At 32.7% G+C, this 21291-nt stretch overlaps 1 pseudogene; it reads right to left on the bottom strand.

The window, feature by feature from the left end:
• Positions 1-2200: 2200 nt before the first annotated feature.
• Positions 2201-4873, bottom strand: LOC149547407 (GDSL esterase/lipase At5g03610-like; annotated as a pseudogene).
• Between the last annotated feature and the right edge of the window lie 16418 nt (positions 4874-21291).

The raw sequence follows: 21291 nt of genomic DNA, 5'->3' as shown, positions 1-21291 counted from the left end.
TCTTGTTATACAGGATTTTTTAGCAACTGATCCACAACTTGGCCAAGGACAACATGGTGAGGCCAGTAATAGCAGAGCTCTGACTGCCACTGGTAAAATAATCTTTTAGTTGACAAGTTATAAGGAATTTTTTATTTTGAACATTCAAAACTTCTTAACTCTTACTTTTATTATTTCAGATTGTCTTTGCTAATAATGTATTGTTCAAGTCATCCAGTGTAGGAGACTCCTATGAGGTTAATGGATGCCTGTACGAGATTTCTAACTGCAATGTCGACAACAAGGGGACGTCTAGCTGGTAAATCCTTATTTTTCTATATTTATTTTTGTGTTAATTATGAGTTGATAATATGTACTTTAATCTTGGGTGCATCACATAGTGTATTTTTTTTTGTGGTAGGAGATGCACCGTCTAGTATGTCACCAAATGTGGATCATAGTGCATGTATTAGTGATAAATCATTGTCATTTCCTGGAGCTATCTGTGTTTCTAGCATGGGAGCTATGCAGACATTGTTTTTGATTGACAATGATGAATCAATGCCTTTGAAATGTCCTAAGATTCCAGGTACTTTAAATAATTATTTTTTATATTATAATAAGGATTTTCTTGCAAGATGTAAACATGATAGGAAGTGGTGAATGCAAGGGCTTTTGATGTGGAGTGATGCCTCATGACCTTCTTTAGTATGTCATATTGTGCAAGTTGTTTAATTATTTTGGAATTCCTTTTTATTAGGTGTTTGGTAGGATCATCTAAATTATCAATGACCTTTTGTCTATACCAGTAATTCTCTAGTTTAGTAATTCAGTACATTGCGATTTCATGCTTTCAGTAGAAGATACTAACCAATTTTTCTATAGAGAACCAAAAGTGGGAGTCTTCTTTCATATTCAATATTCAATTTTCAATGATTTCCCACATCATTGCTATTGTCTGTTAGAGTTTTAGAGTGCTCACTTTCAGCTTCACTATCTATTTTAGCAATATTTTCTTTCCATAATATCCCAGGTATGATCAGTGACAACATCAATTAAGAATGACAAAAAATGAAGGTCATGGCAAGTTATATGTACTATGAACTTTTTTTTTTCAAGGTATATTGATTAATATAGTCACAGTACACTTTTTAGTTTTAGAACATCAGCAACAGAACCCTGGTAGAGTTTGACTGGTTTTAGACATTTTTAAATTTTTTCCAAATTTCTTTTTTGGTCAATTTTGGTCAAGTTGATCCTCCAACCTTGAAATAGATCACTAAAAAGATGAAATGTATCTCATTTTATGTATTTGTTATTCACTATGAAAAGTATTCTTCACATGATTCATTTTAATGGTTCTTACTATTAATTGTCCCATGACTTTTTTTGCAGGAAATGATACATTTTGTAGGAGGCTTTATGACCTCATGCTACAAAGATTTAGGCCCACCATACGTAAAAGGTGGAACATCATAACTAAACTAATTTTATCCCACTTTTTTTTCATATCATTAATTGGTGCAACATTTTTCCTTTCATTCGATTCTTTTCTTATACTAGTTATATCTAACAATTTTGTGTTTTTTCTTAAAAGGTGGAACTACCAAGATAAAAAATTAAAAGATGAGCTCATCAAATATATAGATCATGAGTTTGGTAGTAATATTTTTTATCATAAGAAATTGTTACAAAAAGCTTCCAAGCATCTTAAGGTTGTGAGGGACACATATAGAGTCTCATCCTAAACCCAAAGTATGAGCGTCCTCCCTTTGTTTCAGTGATGGACTGGAATGAGTTCATTTTGGATGCAAAGGAGAAAGGGGAATGTCCAAAAGTTTCAAAAAGGTATGCAATTGTATTAACTACTAGTACATTAATGAGCAAATTTAGGGTTCAACTTTAGTATCAACAATTTCAACTAGCTCAATTTAATCTATCTATTGATGAAAGGTATGTAATTCATATGCTGATACAATTGCTTTCACCCTATTATGAATGCTCTCTAAAATTTGGGCATCTAATAAATTATGGTGGTTGATTGCACGTAGAATGCCCATATACAACTATATATATCTCAATCTGGGCATAAATCCTACATAAGATATAAATAGTGAGCTTATAACTTCACATATAGCTATATTATGTCTTGAAAATATAGTAATGCTCAACTACATGTTCCATAGTGTAATGTGTTACTAGTATAGGTGATAAATGATATTCAGTCAGTGTAATGACAAGTACATGAGCCATCTTGAACAAACCCACAATGAGAGTAGTGAAGATTTATCATCACTTGCCATCCCTTTTGAGTAGGATGGTATCAATCAAAAAAAAAAATTCTTCTTGAGACTTGCACAGATGAAAAAGAGCTCTTCCTTGTTCATCATAATCAGCACACCCAACAATGGAGCTGCTCATGTTTCCATCTCTAGAACAGCATGATCTACTCATCTCATGGATTCCTACTTAATACACAATACAGAAATAAGTCAATCAGTATCCTCATGTATTTATGTAATCCTATAATTATGGATCTTAAATAGATACACTATTTAGAAGGAAAACCTAAAAAAGATAATCTTGAAATTCTTAACTACACTATAATCAATGTCTTTACCATATGCAAATGGGTTGAAGATAATATGAAAGAAGGCTACAAATAAATCAAGGATGAGGAAGTTGGCATCTTCAAGCTCCCTCAGCTCTGAAATGGCTTGCGATAGATATGTGTTGTGGGTGGAAACTAAGTCCATTGTTGTGTTCAAACATACTACTCTAGACTATAAGTAACCTGGTTGGCAATCAAATGGCATGTTATTTGATACTAGAAAATTCCTTAGCCCAAGATTATATAGCTCTATGAGTTGCAATTTCATCTCTGCTACAACACTCTTCACAAACTTCTCTGTTCCTTGTAAACATAACCCTCAGCCACATATTTTTTTAAATCACATTTGAATCATTCTAGTACAACATGACAATTAATAATATCATATTTTCACAATCTATTTCAAAAAAATCTTTTTTGTTTCTGGATTTGATTGTGTAAGTTTTTTTTAGTATCAATGAATCGCACTATGTGATCCATCATTAGAATGAGAGAAGGATGTAAGATATGATCCATCGTCAGAATGAGAGAAGGATGTAAGATAATTCTTTCATCCTGATGATAGATCACAGAGTGGATCCGAAATGTTGATACTAAAAAAACTTCCACAATTAAATCTAGAAACAAAAAAAAATCATTAGAACATAGCAAGTTTTGTGATATTTATTCTTACCACTATGGTAACATTTGTAGCAGCATAATCATTTCCATTCAGAGTGAGAAGTGCTACTGAGTTCTTCAGATGATGAGAACTATATTTTTAAGATATAATGGAATCCTTGAAATTCCCAACTTGGACACTCATCTTTGGAACTCCAAAAGTATCAAATACCCCACTGTATGCTATTGCAAAGTTTATGCCTTTCCTTGCTTGTATATGATGGCTTGAACTTTTCATAACCCTGTAGGTCACTGGAGATGGAAGACCTAAGATTTGGGCTGCATAAATTTAAGAAAAAATACAAACTCTGGTAAATTCATTCACCTGTATATTTAAAACCATGGCAATATAATCATAAAAAAAATAAGTATTTTAATCAATGAGAACAGATTTTTACAATTTATGACAATTATTTGCAAGAGCTTCTGGATTTGATTTTGTATAGTTTTTTTAGCATCAACATTTTGAACCATCATCGGGATGAAATCAAGCATAAGAGAGATGAAACCAAGCATAAGAGGCCACAAGAAAAAAGATACACAATTATAGAACATAGAGTTTGATTTGAAACATCCATGCTTAAAAAACTATACACAATCAAATCTAGAAGCTCTTGTAGATAAGCATTTTAATGTTAATAGATTAAGGAAATAGGATTGTTCTAGTCCATGGCTCAGAGTATACAAGAGAAGCACTACTAGAGAGAAATTTTCATAGTTATCAAGACTTTAAAATTGAAAATTGCTTGTTCAATTTTAATATAATTGTATCCTGAAGAGGGCATCAATTATGAGGAGTTATATGGATGGATTGAAAAAGGATTTTCAAAGGATCCTATAGTGCAATCCTAAAGGGTCATGATTTTTCTGTTTCATATGATTACTTTAAAAAGTTTTGGCTTGCCTTCCAAATGCAATTTTAATAAGATTTTTTTGATAGGATTTTTATATCTTATAAAATTTGGGGGAATTTCTAGGTTCACAGTGCAAAATATAAATATACAAAATTACAGACAAGACCCTTAAGCATTATTATACTTAGAAAATCAAAAGTCAATACCATGATCTATAATCATTATATAATTAGAGAGAAGTCAAACATATACCTATATTAGCTAATGGTGTAAAGCACTTGGAAACCCCAGTACATAGCAATGGAAAAGTTTGAGGAAAATTGACTTCTATTTATATTGCCTATCCAAATATTTTGGGCTAAAATATGCAACAACAGTTCCTGATATGAACAACGATTTCTGATATGGACCTTTGAGATCATTAGAAATTGATTTTGAGAAAGATTAGCTAAATAATTAGTAAGAATTCTGCCAGATGATACCTTGCCTGATGAGTGCCCAGGCCAAGTGATACCATATGGATATTTCCATGCTAAAACTATGCTATTTTTCATACCATGATAGTAATTTCCAGTGTCTGCATATGAATCTCCAAAAACAAAAAGAGATTTTGTTTCATCTCCACTACATATACTTATAAAAACAATGCTTCAATCAACGAACACACTAAAATTATATACAAATTTTGCAATAAGAAAAGAAATTATCAATCATTACCCATTAAAACTAGCAGAAACACCAACAAGACTGATGACATCTTGGCAATCATTTTTCATGACATTCTATATCTACAGTCAGTAAAGTTGATTGTTTGGTTTACATGGAAAAATCATCTGACTTGTTTGGTCAAGACCAATGTTTGTGAAGTTTTTAAAGACCTTCTGGAGGAGTTCAAAATTAGAAGCTTGAAGACTGAGTTTACATTAAAAGCTCAAGAAAAGTAGAGAGATGTTGTGTTGAGTAAAACAAAACTTCTTCCAATCAATAACCACACTAAAATTACATCCAAAAATCTTAATATGATAAGAAATTCTTAGTCATTACCAATTACCAATTACCAATTACAAAGAGTACCAAGAATATTAATGACATGTGGGCAACCATATTTGATGACCTTTTAGATCTATCATGGATAAATAGAATGGTTACACATGTCAATTAAAGGTATAATGCTATAATTTCTTCCCTTTTTTCATATTTTTGGTGGAACATGCTACTTTATGCTAAAACCTTCATACCAATTTATAATAATTGACTAATTAGTACTGATCTTTATATCTATATCATCTAACATATTTCAAACTTTTCATAGGTTGCAGGACACATCAAAGGCAACAAAGGCAAGGCTGGAAAAGGTTGGGCAACACAAACTTGGCTCTAGGGGATATTTGAAAATCAAACCACACATTGTAAGTAGCAATAAATGAATTACAAAGAAAAATTATTTATAAAATGCAAATGATTTTTTTAATTAATAAAAAATGCAAGGTGTTGATTTTAATCTGGAGGCCACGGAAGAACACAAAAAAAATGCCTTCAAGCAAGGCTATGAAGCTATGGCTAAACACCTATGGCAAGCTTCCATTTCCCTAACCGAACAGTCTCTTGCATCATGTGCATAGGTAAATATGCCAAAAAATATATTAGAAATTGAATACTTGAGCAAAAATTTATTTGATAATAATGTGCATGACATTGCAATGCAGCCTATTAATCATGACACAGATCATACGCAGCATCATGAAGCCCCTAATGTGCATCGTACTATTGATGGAGGTGCTCATTTGTTATTTAAAATTAATTATTTAATTATCAATACAATTTAACATCTTTAATTGAACTTGGTGTAACCTTTTTGTGTTGAGGATATAGAATCATGTCATGCTGAATGAGTGTCGGAGGATGTTCAGACTAATCAGCAGGTAGATCATGTCACATATTCAGGTAAAGAAAATCTATGTTTTGTTCTTTTAAATTAATTTTTTGATTTATAGTTCTTTTACTTAAATAAAAACTCATAATTCGCTAATATAAAATGGTGCAAATTTAACTCATGAAGTATTTGTTATTGCAGCGGACCCCCCTTTGGTGCAGCGGCCTCATCATGTTCCTGAACGGATGAGGAGGAGACATGTGTTAGAACTAGTAGAGGAGGGGGATGATGAGGACATTGATATTCCTCTTAGAAATTTTATTAAAAAAAGAAATGGCAAGAAAGAAAAAAAGATATGATTATTCATGAATGACTTACTATTGAATATTGTTAATGAATATTATTCATTAATGTTGGGTGCTAATGAATATTGTGTTAATGAATTATTCATGAATGACTTACTCTTGAATGTTGTGTGTTAATGAATTATTCATGGATGTTGTGTGTTTATGAATTTTATGTGTTAATGAATGTTATCATGTGATTATAATGATTGAATGTTATATTTCAAAAATAGATGAATTGAATGTTATTAAATGTTAATGGAGAATTTAGAGTGATGTTGGGGGGGGGGGGGGGGGGGGGGGGGGGGTGGGGAGGGGCCAAATGAGCTTCCACCTTCATGTGGTTGGCCATGTTAAGTAGAGAATATTTAACTATTCTTGAAACCAAGTGAAGCTTAAACTTTAAAGATAAGCTTATAGTTAATAGTGACAACCAATTAGCAAGTCAAAATGAAGTTCTTCATTATAGGTACCTTTTTAGTTTTTAAAGAACGATGTCATGTTTTAATATTGTATAGTTTTTTTTCTTAAGTTAAAGTATTCTTTTACTATAACAACATAATTTATGTCCATTTTAGTAACTATTCTAACATCACTTTATGACAAATCCTATTTTGGCAAAGATGGTGATAAGTGGTGTTGTCTATTCCTTAGGAGATTGGATTGCATAGGTTTGTATCTCAACATCATTTGTATGTGGTAGAAATTCATACTTACAACCATTTCATTCTACATTTAAAAACATTGATGATAATATTGCTTTTTTTAATTTATATTTTTGTCTATAGTCGTTATAAACATTGCAACCTTAGTCAGCTTTTATAGGCTATGAAGAACATAGTTGAATACTACAATAATTTTGTGGTTAGGCAATGATAGCAATTCTTCTAAGCCAAAAGATGAGACAACTATGTTTCATCTTAAGATGGCAGCAGAGTTATTCATGTATGATTCCTTTCTTTAATGGTGATTTGGATGTTTGACTAGTTCTAAATATGTTTCTATAGTGCCTATTCAACCTTGTCTGTGTATACTAATTTTTTGTAGTGTAAAGCATATAATCAACATCTTTTTGTAGCTCAAATTTTTAGACAGGTTGGGAAATACTCTATCCACGTGCATATTCCATAGCAGACGACCTTTACTTGTCTTTGGTAGCCTTGGTTTCTTGGGCTTTTTGCTTTGGTCACAATCCTTCAAACTATTTGGTTATAAAAATATCTTGTGCCAAGATAAGTATTGCAAATATGAAAGTAGTTTGACAATAACTCATAGCCATTGTTTTTGAATAGGATCAGTCTATTTTGATTTTAACTAAATAAATAACAATTTCTAGCAGTTTTGGTCTGAAGCATGCTAATGGTTGTTTCTTTTATGTCCTATATTTTTAGTTTAGAAATGCTTGTTGGTCCTGATGGTGAGCTTCCTGATAAGCTGTGTAATTGGAACCGCATCTGATAGAGCATGTTAGCAATGAGATAATGGACCAAGATCCTAATGTTTGGTGGGATGATATTGGTAAATTTAATATGGCTAAATGAATTGATGATAATATTATTCATGTTTATTTCTATGTACCCATTAACATTCATATTTATTTTTCCAAAATTATACTGAAGCTGGGCTAGAGCATGCCAAAAATTGTGTGATGAAAATGGTCATATGGCCTCTATTGCAACTTCACATCTTTCAAGGTTGTCGGTCTCTAGGCAAAGGGCTTCTCTTATTTGGCCCTCCTGTAAGTCAATCTAATTTATTCTCTATTCTTTATATGGTTGAAATTCATTTTTGTTTACAATAAAGTACATTTAATTTGGTCTTAGGGTACTTGGAAAATGATGATTGGATAAGCTATGGTAGGAGAAGCTAAAGCTACTTTCTTTTATATTTTTGCCAGTTCATTGATGAGTAAGTGGCTAAGTTCCTAATAAAATCATGCTTTCAAGTTCTTTTATTGTTTTGATTCTAGAATGCAGAAAGCCTTGTATAATTGTTTTTCCAGGGAAGCACTTGTGCTTAATAGAATTCTTACATAATGAAGATAACATCAAAAAATATAAAAAAAATTTTCTGTTTGTGAGAAATTAGACATATATAAGGATTGCATGTGCAAGTGCAATTTCTAAAGCATATACCATGGCAAGATTTAATGACCAACAAATTTCAATAACAAAAAAAACATTTTCCTATGATTGATTGCTGAAATTAAATATTGATTTAAGGGAAGAGCACAAATTGAAAGAGGGTATTGGGCATTTGTTATCATTTACTTTTATGTTTTAGGTGACAATACAATACTATTAGATTAGGGTATTGGGCATCTGTTATCATCATATTAGAACATGGCAAATGGTGTGAAATTACACTTTCCTTAGTCATGGTTGCATACCTACTGCATTCTTTTGTTTCAAAAATGAATAGAAATACCATATCTAGTAGCTTCTCTATGTTGTATTCATTTATTGGTAATGATTCAATGTCATGCCATTTGATGGTAGCTTCTAGAGTTTCATTTAGTTGTAAGGTGTGTCTTATCTTTTCAAGTTTGTATACTCCATTTGGTAGTTTGGTATTAATTGATGATGTATGGGATCTTCTACCTTTACTGTAGTCTTCATCATCATCCAACTTTGTGTTTGGTATTTTCCATGTTATCCTCTATTTTCATGGTCTTCAGCATGGTTGTGTATTTTATCTATCTAGTTCAAAGACTCTATGTGCCTAAGGTGGAAGCCATTTAGAACTAACAGTTAGACAGATCATGTTTCCCCCCATAAAACTAGAAAATTTCATGAGTTTTAGGTCAAGAAGGAAGAAGTTGTAACATTTGAGTAGCAAAATATGCTTAAAGATACATATTTAGTTGATTCTTTGGTGAAATTTCTTATTTCAATTCAATTGATTTTGGTTGTCAACCAAATTCCTAACTCCAATGTATATTTTATTTCAATGCTACATTTTCATAGGGATCTAAGTAAAATGATATTTGACTACTTTAGTTTTATTGATGCAGTTGAACTATGAGTGCCTTTTGTGTTCTTGACAAATCATAAGCTTTCAACTTTTGTGAAGCTAGTATGGATGCAAATGAACAACTAGTGAGGTGTCAATTTTAAAGCAATTTTTTGTTTCTATAACATACAGTTCAATTGCTAGAAATATTTCATCTAGATTGTTAATTGATAGATTGTTAACTTTTCATGTCATTTACTACTTTAGTTGGGTAGTTCTCCTTGCATTTTTAAATTGTAAATCTTGTTGTAGTATTTAGCCTAATGACAGTTTGGTATTACATCCAGGGCGATAACATACTTGACTTAAAACTTTGCATTAAAGAAAACATCAAGGGATAATATTTGTATTGTGGATATTTGTAAATTATGTTGGTTTTAGACATAGTTATAGTTATAGTTATATATGTGCTCTTATTATGATGTGATTGGAATTGTAAGGTTTTTTGTCACATTTATCTATTTGAAAAATAGATGAAATTATTGGCCATGAAAAATAATTCTTTCCTAATTTTATTCTTCCTTGTAGGAACCAAAATTTAGATGTGTTGTGCCAATTATTGCAAAGGCTTTGCTCTCATAGGAGCCTTTTAAATTGCACAAAATTTGAGTTGTAAAGCATAATTGCTCCGTGGAGACTTAGGATATCGTGCACATTTCTTCCTCCTTCCCATTGTTTTGTATGAAATAAATCATGTGATGAATGAAATAATGGTTTGGAGGTAGAAATGTTCATGATAACCTAACTCTCATGCACCGAGCAATTATGCTTTAGAATCAAGTTTTGTGTAGTTTAGAAGGCCCCTATGAGAGCAAAGCTTTTACAATAATTGGGATAGCTCGTCGAAATTTCTACATATCTTGGTCTCAATTTTGATGCAAATGCAAATAAGAATTGGTGTTTTGGTCACAATTTTGACACCAAACTAGTCGCCTTTGACATCACTTGTATGGCACAGGCGTAGAAAAGTAAGGGGTTTTCGTCGCAATTTAGATGCCAAATTGGTGTAGGTTTACGTCAAAATTTTGACCAGTGGCACCCACAAATGAGGAAATAATAGTTCAGGTTGGACTAGGGAAATCGACGAAATTCATGTCAATAAGTCCACCTTTATGAAATCAAAATTTTGACACAGAATGTATGTGGTGAAAAATTGACCAAAAAAGGCCGACAGGAAGCTTGGTCACCTTATCAACCTACTCTTGTCTAAATTTTGACCTATCCGCATCAAAATTTAGGCCTAAATTTACTAGTGAAGTGACCTATCTAAAGGATTTACAAACATTCACTTGGAATGTCACCATGTTAAAGTATTTACAATATGGCTATTAAACCAACCTATCTTCATAGGATTTTCATTCTCCTAATACAATGGCTAGAAAGTATAGTAGAATGTGTTTGACCTAATAACTTACAATCCTCAATTGTTGATTTCATATCCTTGTTCTATCCATTCTGATCTGATCCTCCTTGATATGATATGATTATGTTTGAAGTGTTGATACTCTATTCTTGTTAACTGATGGTGCAATGTTGTCCTTCTTCTAAGTTTGTACACCCCTTTCACTTCCTTCAAACTTCACTAGCTTTCTCTCCTTGCATGAATTCTCTTCTACATTCTTGTACATTACACTCTATCAAATTATGGGGGTTTTGACCTCCTTAAAAAGGTTTCATGACTTAGGGTTAGATATGAATCTAGAATTGAGATTCATCAATCTTTCTCGCTCAAATCTTTCATTTTTCTGATTGTTTGCATGTTGATTGCATAGGATATAAAATAGATTTGATCTTATCTTTTAATCCTTTGAGATTATTCATATGTCAGCTCAAAAATGGTTTACATCTAAGTTTGTAAGGGCACAAATTCTTATGCTAATTTTGTGTTACTTGACACTTATTGATTACTGATGCTCAGCACACATAGGAATTATGTCTCACTCAGCACCTATAGTTTTCTTGGCACATATATTGGCTTGGCATCTATTAGTCACTTGGCATCTGAATGATTCAACACTATCTATCTGCTCAACATCTATTGTAACTAGGCACTTGATGAATTTCTGGCTTGGCACATACTATAACTCAGCATCAACTAAGAAAATCTCTTAAGTGTGTTGACACTCAATTATCAAAACCAATCTGATACCAACAATCTCCCCCCTTAACATGAGTGTCAAAAATATTTAATCATACATGATGAATCTAATCCATTTTGAGTATAACATACATATGTTTGGCATACATACAAAACTTCAAACATTGTTCAAAATTTTGTGAAGATACCTTAAAATTTATAATTATAACTCCCCCTAAGTTGATGTGCCTTTGTTGTAACCAAAACTTCATGTGTTGGATTTCTCTCATGTTGATTCTAATGCTTTTTATATTTGCCTTGCCTTGTCATTCTTTCTCTATCTACTCTATTCTGACTCCCCCTTTCACACATCTTCCCTTGTAGTTTCAATTTCCTTTTGGCTTATCTATTTCTCTTCATCAAAATTTGTCTTCTTATCTCCCCCTTTGTTTTATCTCCCCCTTTTTATTATACTTATCTCCTCATCAAACTTTTATCTCCCCCTTTTTTGATACTTATGTCAAAGGGTCCTATACATTAATCGAATTCTTATCCAAAAAGGATTTATTTACCTCCATTACTATCTTGAGAGCAGCATCCCAATTTTCAAGTGTAATTTCTAGTGATTTAAGCTGGATGGCTATCTCTATTGCAAGGTAAACTAGGTCTTCCAATGTACAAAGATTGGGGTCTTTCTTTAACACATTTTTAGCATAGGCCAGCTCTTTCTGCAAAATCTCCATGTGTGGGGCGATGGTAGATTGAATATGTATTAATTTGGCCTTTACATTTACCTCATCTACTATTAGCATAGCTAATTCCTTTTTAGTGTGAAGCATAGTTTGAAAATGCTTCTCACTCTAAGTTAGATCTTTAGGTAGTTGCATACTTGATATTTTAAGGTTCCTCTCCAAGCTCATTATTCGTTGGCTAGTTTCTTATTTGAAAATTGATGGGTCACACATTTTTTACTACAATGAGAATATATTCTCAAGTACTACTTTTACCTCTTCAATCTTCTTGGCTAGCTCAACCTAAGATATTGCTATTTCACCTAATATTCTTTCATCTTCCTTTGTTTGAAACCTCTTTTCAAACCATTCTAACAATTTTGTATTTTTATCGAGGTCTTCATTCTGTACTTGATCCACTATACTAGACAGTTGCTCCATGATTGGCTTGGTGTCATCAGGTACCTACAAGCTAAATGCATCTAGAAAGATGTCTTTAATCTCAATTAATGCTTGCTTCTATATATACTCATTTCTGAGTATCTTTTGCTTCTTCTTCCTCTCAAGTGTCTATTGCACTTCATTTATCTGATCAATGTTCATATCTTCATAGTCATACTTGGGAATGACTATGTCCTCATCTAGTGTAGGGCCTCCATAGTGAAGTACCCTTGCTACCTTCGTAGAGCTTGAGCTTGGTGCTAAAATTTGAAGTGGTATTGCTTCATTGCTCAGCTTCTGTGTTGTTCTTGTTGTAGTCCCTATTGTAGGAAAGATTATCAATGTTTGTATTGCTTCTTTCTCCTTCTCTTTAGGACTTCCCTTATCAGTTTTAGATCTTCCCTTGTCAATTATTGTGATCTATGGTGGTGCACCTTGTTCTTATGTTGTAGAGACAGATGTATCTATCTTTTGTTTGTACCATTAGCTATCCACTTGTAGCTATTGGAATATGAGAAGGTGGTTCTTATGGATTCACCTTATCCCTTGTGATATCAGCTACAACCTTTTGTAATTCTTCCACACTCACCAAGATTGGATTTGTACACAATTGTGCTTGTAGTGTAGTTTGGTGAAGAATCTTTTTAAGATCCTCTATAGTCAGTGGATTTATGTTCTAACCAAAATTGTAAGGAACATCTTGAATAGTTACTGTATCCACAGGTGTTGGAGTTACATATGGTGGACTTAGTGGTGGCAATTATGTGTCTTGCACACTCTGTTCTTGTTGATGCTCCTCAGCAGTTGCCATATCATCTTTTTGTGTCTCCTCCACTATAACATCTTCCTTTTCTTTTTCTACTTCTTCTTCCTTATCATTTTCTTCTTCCTCTTCACTATTTCTTCCCTCAAAGGGATCTACTTCTCCTTATTTCATAGTTGTCAAGCCATAAATTAGTTTCCACATTTGTGTGGACTTCTTGACAACATCTTCAATTTTATTCTATAGAATACTAAAGGCTCTATACTTGGGTGCAAATTTTCTCCCATGCTTCTTATTTTCTTTACTACTTTTCCCTTTAGTAATTTTAGGCATTACTTGAGCCAATGTTGACTCTCTTATTTCTTTTTCCATATTGAGGCAATAATGCCATTTATTTTCTATAATGGAATATAACTCCTTAGGCATAGAATTGTCAAGTTCAAGTGGAGTGTTCTTGAACTTTTCCATCATGGTGTAAATTGACTCTTCAACCATGTTCTTCTCCTCTCTATTCAACTTATTAAAATCAATACCTTCTAAACCTATTAGGTCTACATTATCCCTAATGTTATCACATATGTTTTCTAAATCAGATTTAATGGTGTGACTTACCACTCTAAATTGATTTTTGTCATTAGATTTTGTTCTTTCTTCATCTGATTCAAGAGGTGCAACATACTTTATTCTCAGTGTCTTCTTGGCTAGACCTTCCTATTCAGTAGCCTTCTTCTTTTCTTTCTCCTTGGCCTTCTTTGATGTGGCTCTTGTACTAGCCCTTGTGGTAGGCTTTGTTGGGTTAGGCTTAGCAACTTTCTAGGGCTTGGTAGCTAGTTTAGTGGTGGATTTCCTTTTCTTTACCTCTAGTTTGGTGTGTGCTTCCTTGGTTTCCTCTTCCTCCTCAACTCCTTATACCTCTTCTACATCTTCTCCCATACCTTGGGTCAATGTAGGTGGCCCTTCATCTTTCTCTTCTTCATCCTCATCTTCCTCTTCATCATCCTCCTCACCTTCTATTGTGCCTTCACCAAATCTAGCTTTAAGATTTTTCACCAATTTGTCCTTTTTCTTTACAGTTGAAGCAATTTTCAACTCTATATCCACCTTGGATCTGACAAATGATAAGTGCCAAAGGGTTGGGCACTTTTTTTAATGTCTTCTACTAGAAATGTTGTGATTTCTACTGATGCCTCATCAATATTGATTTCATATCCAAATGGCCTCAGCCATCTCACCCTTGGTACTATTGCTTGGATGTATACGGAATAAATGTCTACTAAGAAACACATGTCATTAATATGTTGTTCAACAAGAGAGACTATTATCCTAGGTCTTTTTTTCATTGACTTCTTGAAGTCTTAAAAGTAGCTGGTCATAATAGTTTCAAAATTTGCCCCCATTTGCTCTATATATTCAATTACCTGTACTACTATTGACTTGTTAGTTTTCCAGCTAACTTTTCCAAAAGAGAGGAATTCATTCTATACATAGAAGAATAAACATATCAAAATTGCTCCAAATTTTCATTGAGCACCTTTAGACCTTCTTATGGCTCCTAAATTCCCCATGATTTGTTATAATTTTAGTTCAACTAGATCATAAGTATGATCCTTCTTAACAATTTTATATCCCACATCTACTACAATACAGGGTACACTATTGAGTTAGCTTGATTGGTAGAATTTATGAGATATGACCCTAATAGAAAATTCTACAAGAGGATCTTTAATGGTGTCAATAGTCATCCCTCTCTTGTTCCATTTTGCCCAAGTGTTCTTCTCTATGGCTTCTTTAGAATCACTCCTTAGGGTTTTTGGTGGTTCTAAGGTTGGGTACCTGGTTACTCTATGTACAATTCTTTTGGATAGTTTAATGGGTCCATCTTCCAACCATAAGCATCCATCATGGATTCTACTCAACACAATTCTTACCCATTCCATTTTGAATACAGTAGGGAAATCTAGGGCATGGACTAAGCCCTTCCTCTCAACAATCTAAAATTCTTCCTTCAAAACACCATTCTCACACATTTTATTATATGCTTCCCTAATATCCATATCACCAATTGCTCAAATTTTGTAGTTATAACATCTTCTAACATCTTGCACCATCACAACTTTAGGTGGAATCACAGATAAAGCTCTGGCAGGGTCGTTCTTATAAGCAACTTCAGGAATTGGTTTAAAGTCTAGCTACTTAACTTCATTAATGAATAATTGAACCTCAAATGACTCCTTTTCTTGGGGTTTTCTAGAGCTAGATGTCATATCTTCAAACTAGGGTTTCAAGACATCAAAATTACTTAACTGCATAGCTCACCACTAGTGTAAATACCTTAAATTAATGAAAAGATGCTAAATCTTGGCTTGAATCTATGTAAAGGCTTCAATCTCTGCTTGGAAACCATTTCTGCACTCTTCTTGCTCTTGCTCTGTTTTTGTGATAATGAAAAATGATTGAAAACATGACCTTATACCCTTTATTTCATAAGATTTAATGCTCAATGTATATAAAACTATCCACTTAGCTCCTTATGCAATTATGTTTCACTCACTTTCCATTGATTTTCCAATACTCGGCATACACTAGAGTATCCCTTACTCAGCTTCAACTAGAATTTCCTTTCACTTGGCATCCACTACTAACTCAACTTCTACAAGCTTTGGTAGACAACTTGGCATAGATTAGTATTTTACTCGACATCTAAAGGCAACTTTCCTTAGTCGACAACAATGTGAAAATTTTGAAGTTTTAACTTTGCATCTTTATTCATGTTGATCTATCCTTTTTAGTACTAATTTAGTCTTGGAACTAATGTATGATAAAACATTTAAATATTAGTCCCTCATAGCTTTTTTTTCCTAGTTAGATGAAGTGTGATCACTTGACCTTTTAGGTGAAGTGATCCCTCCATTGGATATGTTGCTTCCATCTTTTATTTTCCATGTTCTATTCATCTCTCCTCTAATGTGTTCAACATCAACTTTTCCTTTTCCTTTGTTGAATTATGAGTTGGGTGTCTTTGATCTTGTTGGGTAGTGCTTGCTAATGTGACCAGTCTTCAAACATCTCAAGCATGTAGTTTGGCTTAGCCATCTACTGTAACTTTCACTAAAATGTGTTATTATGCAATTTTGAAGGATGTGTCCATACTCTTGATAGTAGTGATAGATCTGCCTAGTATTGTAGTCCTAATTATAGTGATGTCCATGACTATTTGCCTTTGCTAGTTGATTTGGTGTCCACATAGGCTATGATCTGCATTCAAAGGCTCTATGTCCATACTTCTTGCAATTGTTGCAATGAACTTTAAATCTTGGTTTCTTAGTGGTTCTAGTCCTATAGTCATGAGCTCGATGACCTTTCTTATTGCACTTGTGATAGTGGCCCATGTTTTTAGATTTATCATGCTGGTTGGCATTCTTGCTCCTACATACATTATAGGTATGTCCCTTTTTACCACAAAAATGACAAATAGGTTTTGTGTTCTTACCTTTTTTATTTCTTTCTTTTGTAGTCTTAGATGACTCTCCTTTAGTGCTGGTGTATCCTAGTCCTAAAGTGTCATTACAAGATCTTGGTGATTTCAGTAGCTATTCAAAGTACTTGATAGCTTCATTAAGTTTTTTTAAGCTCTTTGAAATTTCCTTCTCTCTTCTCAAGTCATTTTGGAGTTTTTCATTTTTCATATTCAGTGTGACCATAATGTCCTTGATATCCAGCTCATGATGGGCATTCATCATCTAGCTTAGGGTGTCTAGTTGCATGTTGGAAATTCTTGCAATCTCAATTAACTTTTCCTCTAGTATTTTGGAAAGGTTTCTCTTATCATCTTCTATCATAGCTTTATCTTCAATAGCTCTCTTCTTCTGTTCAGTCACTTCACAAAGCATCATGGCTTGTGATTCCAATTTAATCTTCTAATCTCTTATGCCTGAGCTCTATTCTTCTCCATCAGATCTACAATTTCTAAATAAAACTCCTTAAAATCTCCATTGTAAAATTCTTTTGAGGTGTCAATCTCCTTGTACTATGTATCATTCTTAGCTATGGCAATTTCTCTTCTTCTCTTTAGGGATTTCCTCAATTCTTCCCTAGCCTCTTCTAGAGAATGTAGAATGAGATGTATTTCAATCTCTTGATTCTCTATAATCTTCCCAAGCTTGTAGACCTCTATTTCTAGATCTTTTCTTCAAGCTATAAGGCTTCTCCTTGTAAGAACTAGGTTCTGATACCAATTATTGGAATTTACAAGTGGGAAGAATACTTCTGAGAGGGGGGGGATGAATAAAAATTACCAAACTTTAAGCTATAAATTTTTTTAACTAAAATCAATACATGCATGTGACATATCTAATTAACATGAAAGTAAAGGCATGCATGAAAATAAACAACAAAATTTTTGATCACCCAGAAACCCTCCAAAATGAAAAGGTTAAACTAGAGTGGGGATGACACCCAAAACTTATCACAACAGAAATATGTAACTTGTCAAGGTTACAAAGTTTGGCCATCATCAATGGTCTATCCTATGAGAGGCCTACCTTGTTAAAGGCTTAAACATTCTATTAAAAGTGACCTATCTAAAGGATTTACAAACATTCACTTGGAATGTCACCCTATTAAAGGATTTACAATACGGATGTTAAACCAACCTATCTTCATAGGATTTTCATTCTTCTAATACAATGGCTAGAAAGTATAGTAGAATGTGTTTGACCTGATAACTTACAACCCTCAATTATTGATTTCAAATCCTTGTTTTGTCCATTCTGATCTTATCCTCCTTGATTTGATATGATTTTGTTCAAAGTATTGATGCTCTATTCTTGTTAACTAATGTTGCAATGTTTTCCTTCTTCTAAGTCTTTACACCCCTTTCACTTCCTTCAAACTTTTCTAGCTTTCTCTCCTTGCATCAATTCTCTTCTACATTCCTATACATTACACTATATCAAATTATGGGGGTTTTGACCACCTTTAAAAGGTTTCATGACTTAGGGATAGGTATGAATCTACGATTGAGATTCATCAATCTTTCTACTCAAATATTTCATTATTTTTTTGGTTGCATCTATTATAACTCGACACTTGATGAGTTTTTGGCTCAGTACATACTGTAACTTAAAAATCAACTAAGAAAATTTCTTAAGTGTGTTGACACTCAATTGTCAAAACCAATCTGAGACCAACAGTATCTAGTTGAATGGAAAGAAAAACTAGTTGAAAATAGTTTGTGGATTACACAAGTTGAGCTAGATCTTTATGATTTAGGTCAAAATATTAGGAATGCTAAATGTAGACATCAGTTCATCATCAACCCCATGTATTTAATGTAGGAGTATCTTGGATCTCTTATCAATCTTGCATCAACGAAAAATATTTCTTTTGATGTTTTATAGCTTTAGTATGATAAGCCTATTACATATGTGCTCTTTATATTTGAGATACAAGGTTATTGTTATATGAGAAAAAATACTACTATATGTTTATGTGTGTATATATGTATCATTAAATTTGTTATTATATTAATTATCTAATTAATGAATATATATGTCCTATGAAGGGAAATGCTTATTCATGGCCTATTCTCTATTTAGAAATCTAAGAGGATGTTTCATTTAAAACACACATACCTAAGAAAGGTAGTGCTCAATGCATTTGTATTAGGTCTATGAAAATCAATATGGTATCAAAGTCACTCATTATTAGGGAACTTTTATAGGATCAAATTTGAAATAAAACATCTTGTAGCTTTGAGATTAAGAGAATCTTGTTTTGTTAGTCTAAAACTCAATCCTTGGTGAAAATTCGATCCTTCAAAATGGGAAAAAAAATAGTTTCTCTTAATATGGTGCCCAAATATTCCTAATATAATAAAGTGTGGACCATGTCTAGTTAGAATCAATGGGAATTGATTTGGACCTATGGAGATCTATGATAGGGATTTTTTACCACTCTTGATATCTTGTGTAGAGTGGAACTATTGATCTATGAAGTCAAAGTTGTGGCCATCATTATAATACCTGACATAGAGAATTACATTTTTTTGTAAATGTTATTTTTTCCTTTGAGTTAGACATTTTTTTTTTTCATTAATCTAATCTATGGATGGGTCTCACTATCAAACCAATGTTGGACTCTTTTATTGTAGCCATTTAGTGGCCATAACACAATCAACACTCCATAAGGAGGAAAGAGAAATAAGAGAATGATGATAAAGAAATAAGTTAGATTGAACCTTCAAATATTTAAGTCAATATAAGTCTCTTAGGATTAGTGGTATGGAAAATCACAATTGTGTCACAAAGATAATGAATGTAATTAGTTAGCAATGGTCATAGACAAGCCTTGGGTCTACTACCTTTTTGTGGGTCTAAATATTTGGCACCTCTACCAAAGATATCCATTGTAGAATTTTTCAACCTATCAAGGATTGACAAGCCTTTCTTATCGATAATATATAGCATGTTTATGAGAGTATATTGAATGTCTATGAGGCTCTTGTTAGGATGTGCTTCTTTGATTAAACTAGTGAGCCTATAAACCCTATTCAATAGAAAAAAAGGTTTCTTCATTGTAAAGGGACCAAACATATAGGAAATGGGGTAGGTAAAGATATGCTATCACTTTAGTCTTATGTTGATTAATGCACATGGAATTTGATGTATTCATTGTAATCATAATGCACAATATTATGTTGATCATTACACTATTTATGTTCAATCTTGTGGATAGCCATATAATACTTAATATGAAAAAGGTGATTTGGAATACAGAGAAGTAACATTCTATGTTGAGTTAAGGGAATTCAACACTAAGAAGAAAGAAGTGTTAAAATTGAGGAATTTGCAAATTTCATGAATATTTTGCATGAGGAAGTGAAAATGAATATGGAGGAAAGTAATATAGAATATAAATAGAGAAAAGACAAGAGGTAGAGACATAAATATTTTAAAGTTGGAGATTAGCTTATGATTCATTTGAAGAAGAATTTTTTTTTTTTGTTACCTATAGCAAGATGAAAATGAAGAAGTTTGGTCCTTGTAAGATCCTATATAAGTTTTATAATGGAATTTTTTTTGAAGTTGAATTACTAAAAGATGTGGATATTTCAACTATATTCAATATTTCATATATCTTTGAGTACTTTGACTTAAATGATGAAATGAAAGATAACCTAGATTTATCCTACAAAGAATATAGACAACATTGAGAGGGTTTTGGATAAAAGAGGGAATTGGGTCATCCAAGATTGAAGAAGAATGAAGATGTGAGATTTGACTCTAATTTTTCAATTTTCCTTGTATATGGCCACAACCCAAAAGGCCTCATTGTTGGGCATATTGTTGTTCTTTACATGTGAAGTGAAATAATTATACTATTAAGTTTTTTCCTATGGATCTCATGTTTCCTTACCAATTTCTATTAATAAATCTTATGTGTGTAACTCTGAGTAAGGAGATGTTAGTAGGTGTAAGTTGATTTTAAACCACCTTAATTACCTCCTTTCATCCTTCCTTGTGTTAATTTAAGTGGCCAACTAGAGATGATGGAGTTGGTAATTTTGTGCCATGAAATTTTTTTTAAAGATATGCCATTGAGAAACATTCAACTAAGCAACATTGCAAAAATTTGTACCAAACCAAGTGGGATCACCAAATGGATTATCCCAAAATTGGTGTACATGATTTTAGGCCTTTCTAAGATGGTCCTTTTATACTTAACACTTGCCTAATACCCCTCACAAGTTCCAAGATATTGACCTCCTAAATTTGATGCTTGATTTGACTTAATGCCTCTTGGAAACACTTTGGTATAGCATGCACCAAAATGTTTCTAACTATACATGAGATAAATAAGGTGTCTAGTAGCTTTTACTTGACCAAATATAGTTGATGGAGCTGATGATTTAGTAGCATGATGAATCATTTGAATCATGCACCATT

This window comes from Cupressus sempervirens, chromosome 7 (assembly GCF_028749045.1).
Source record: "Cupressus sempervirens isolate cs-2001-9-10 chromosome 7, ASM2874904v1, whole genome shotgun sequence".
Classification (NCBI taxonomy): Eukaryota; Viridiplantae; Streptophyta; class Pinopsida; order Cupressales; family Cupressaceae; genus Cupressus; species Cupressus sempervirens.
The sequence above is the reverse complement of the archived record's forward strand: the minus strand, read 5'-3'. Positions and strand labels throughout refer to the sequence as shown.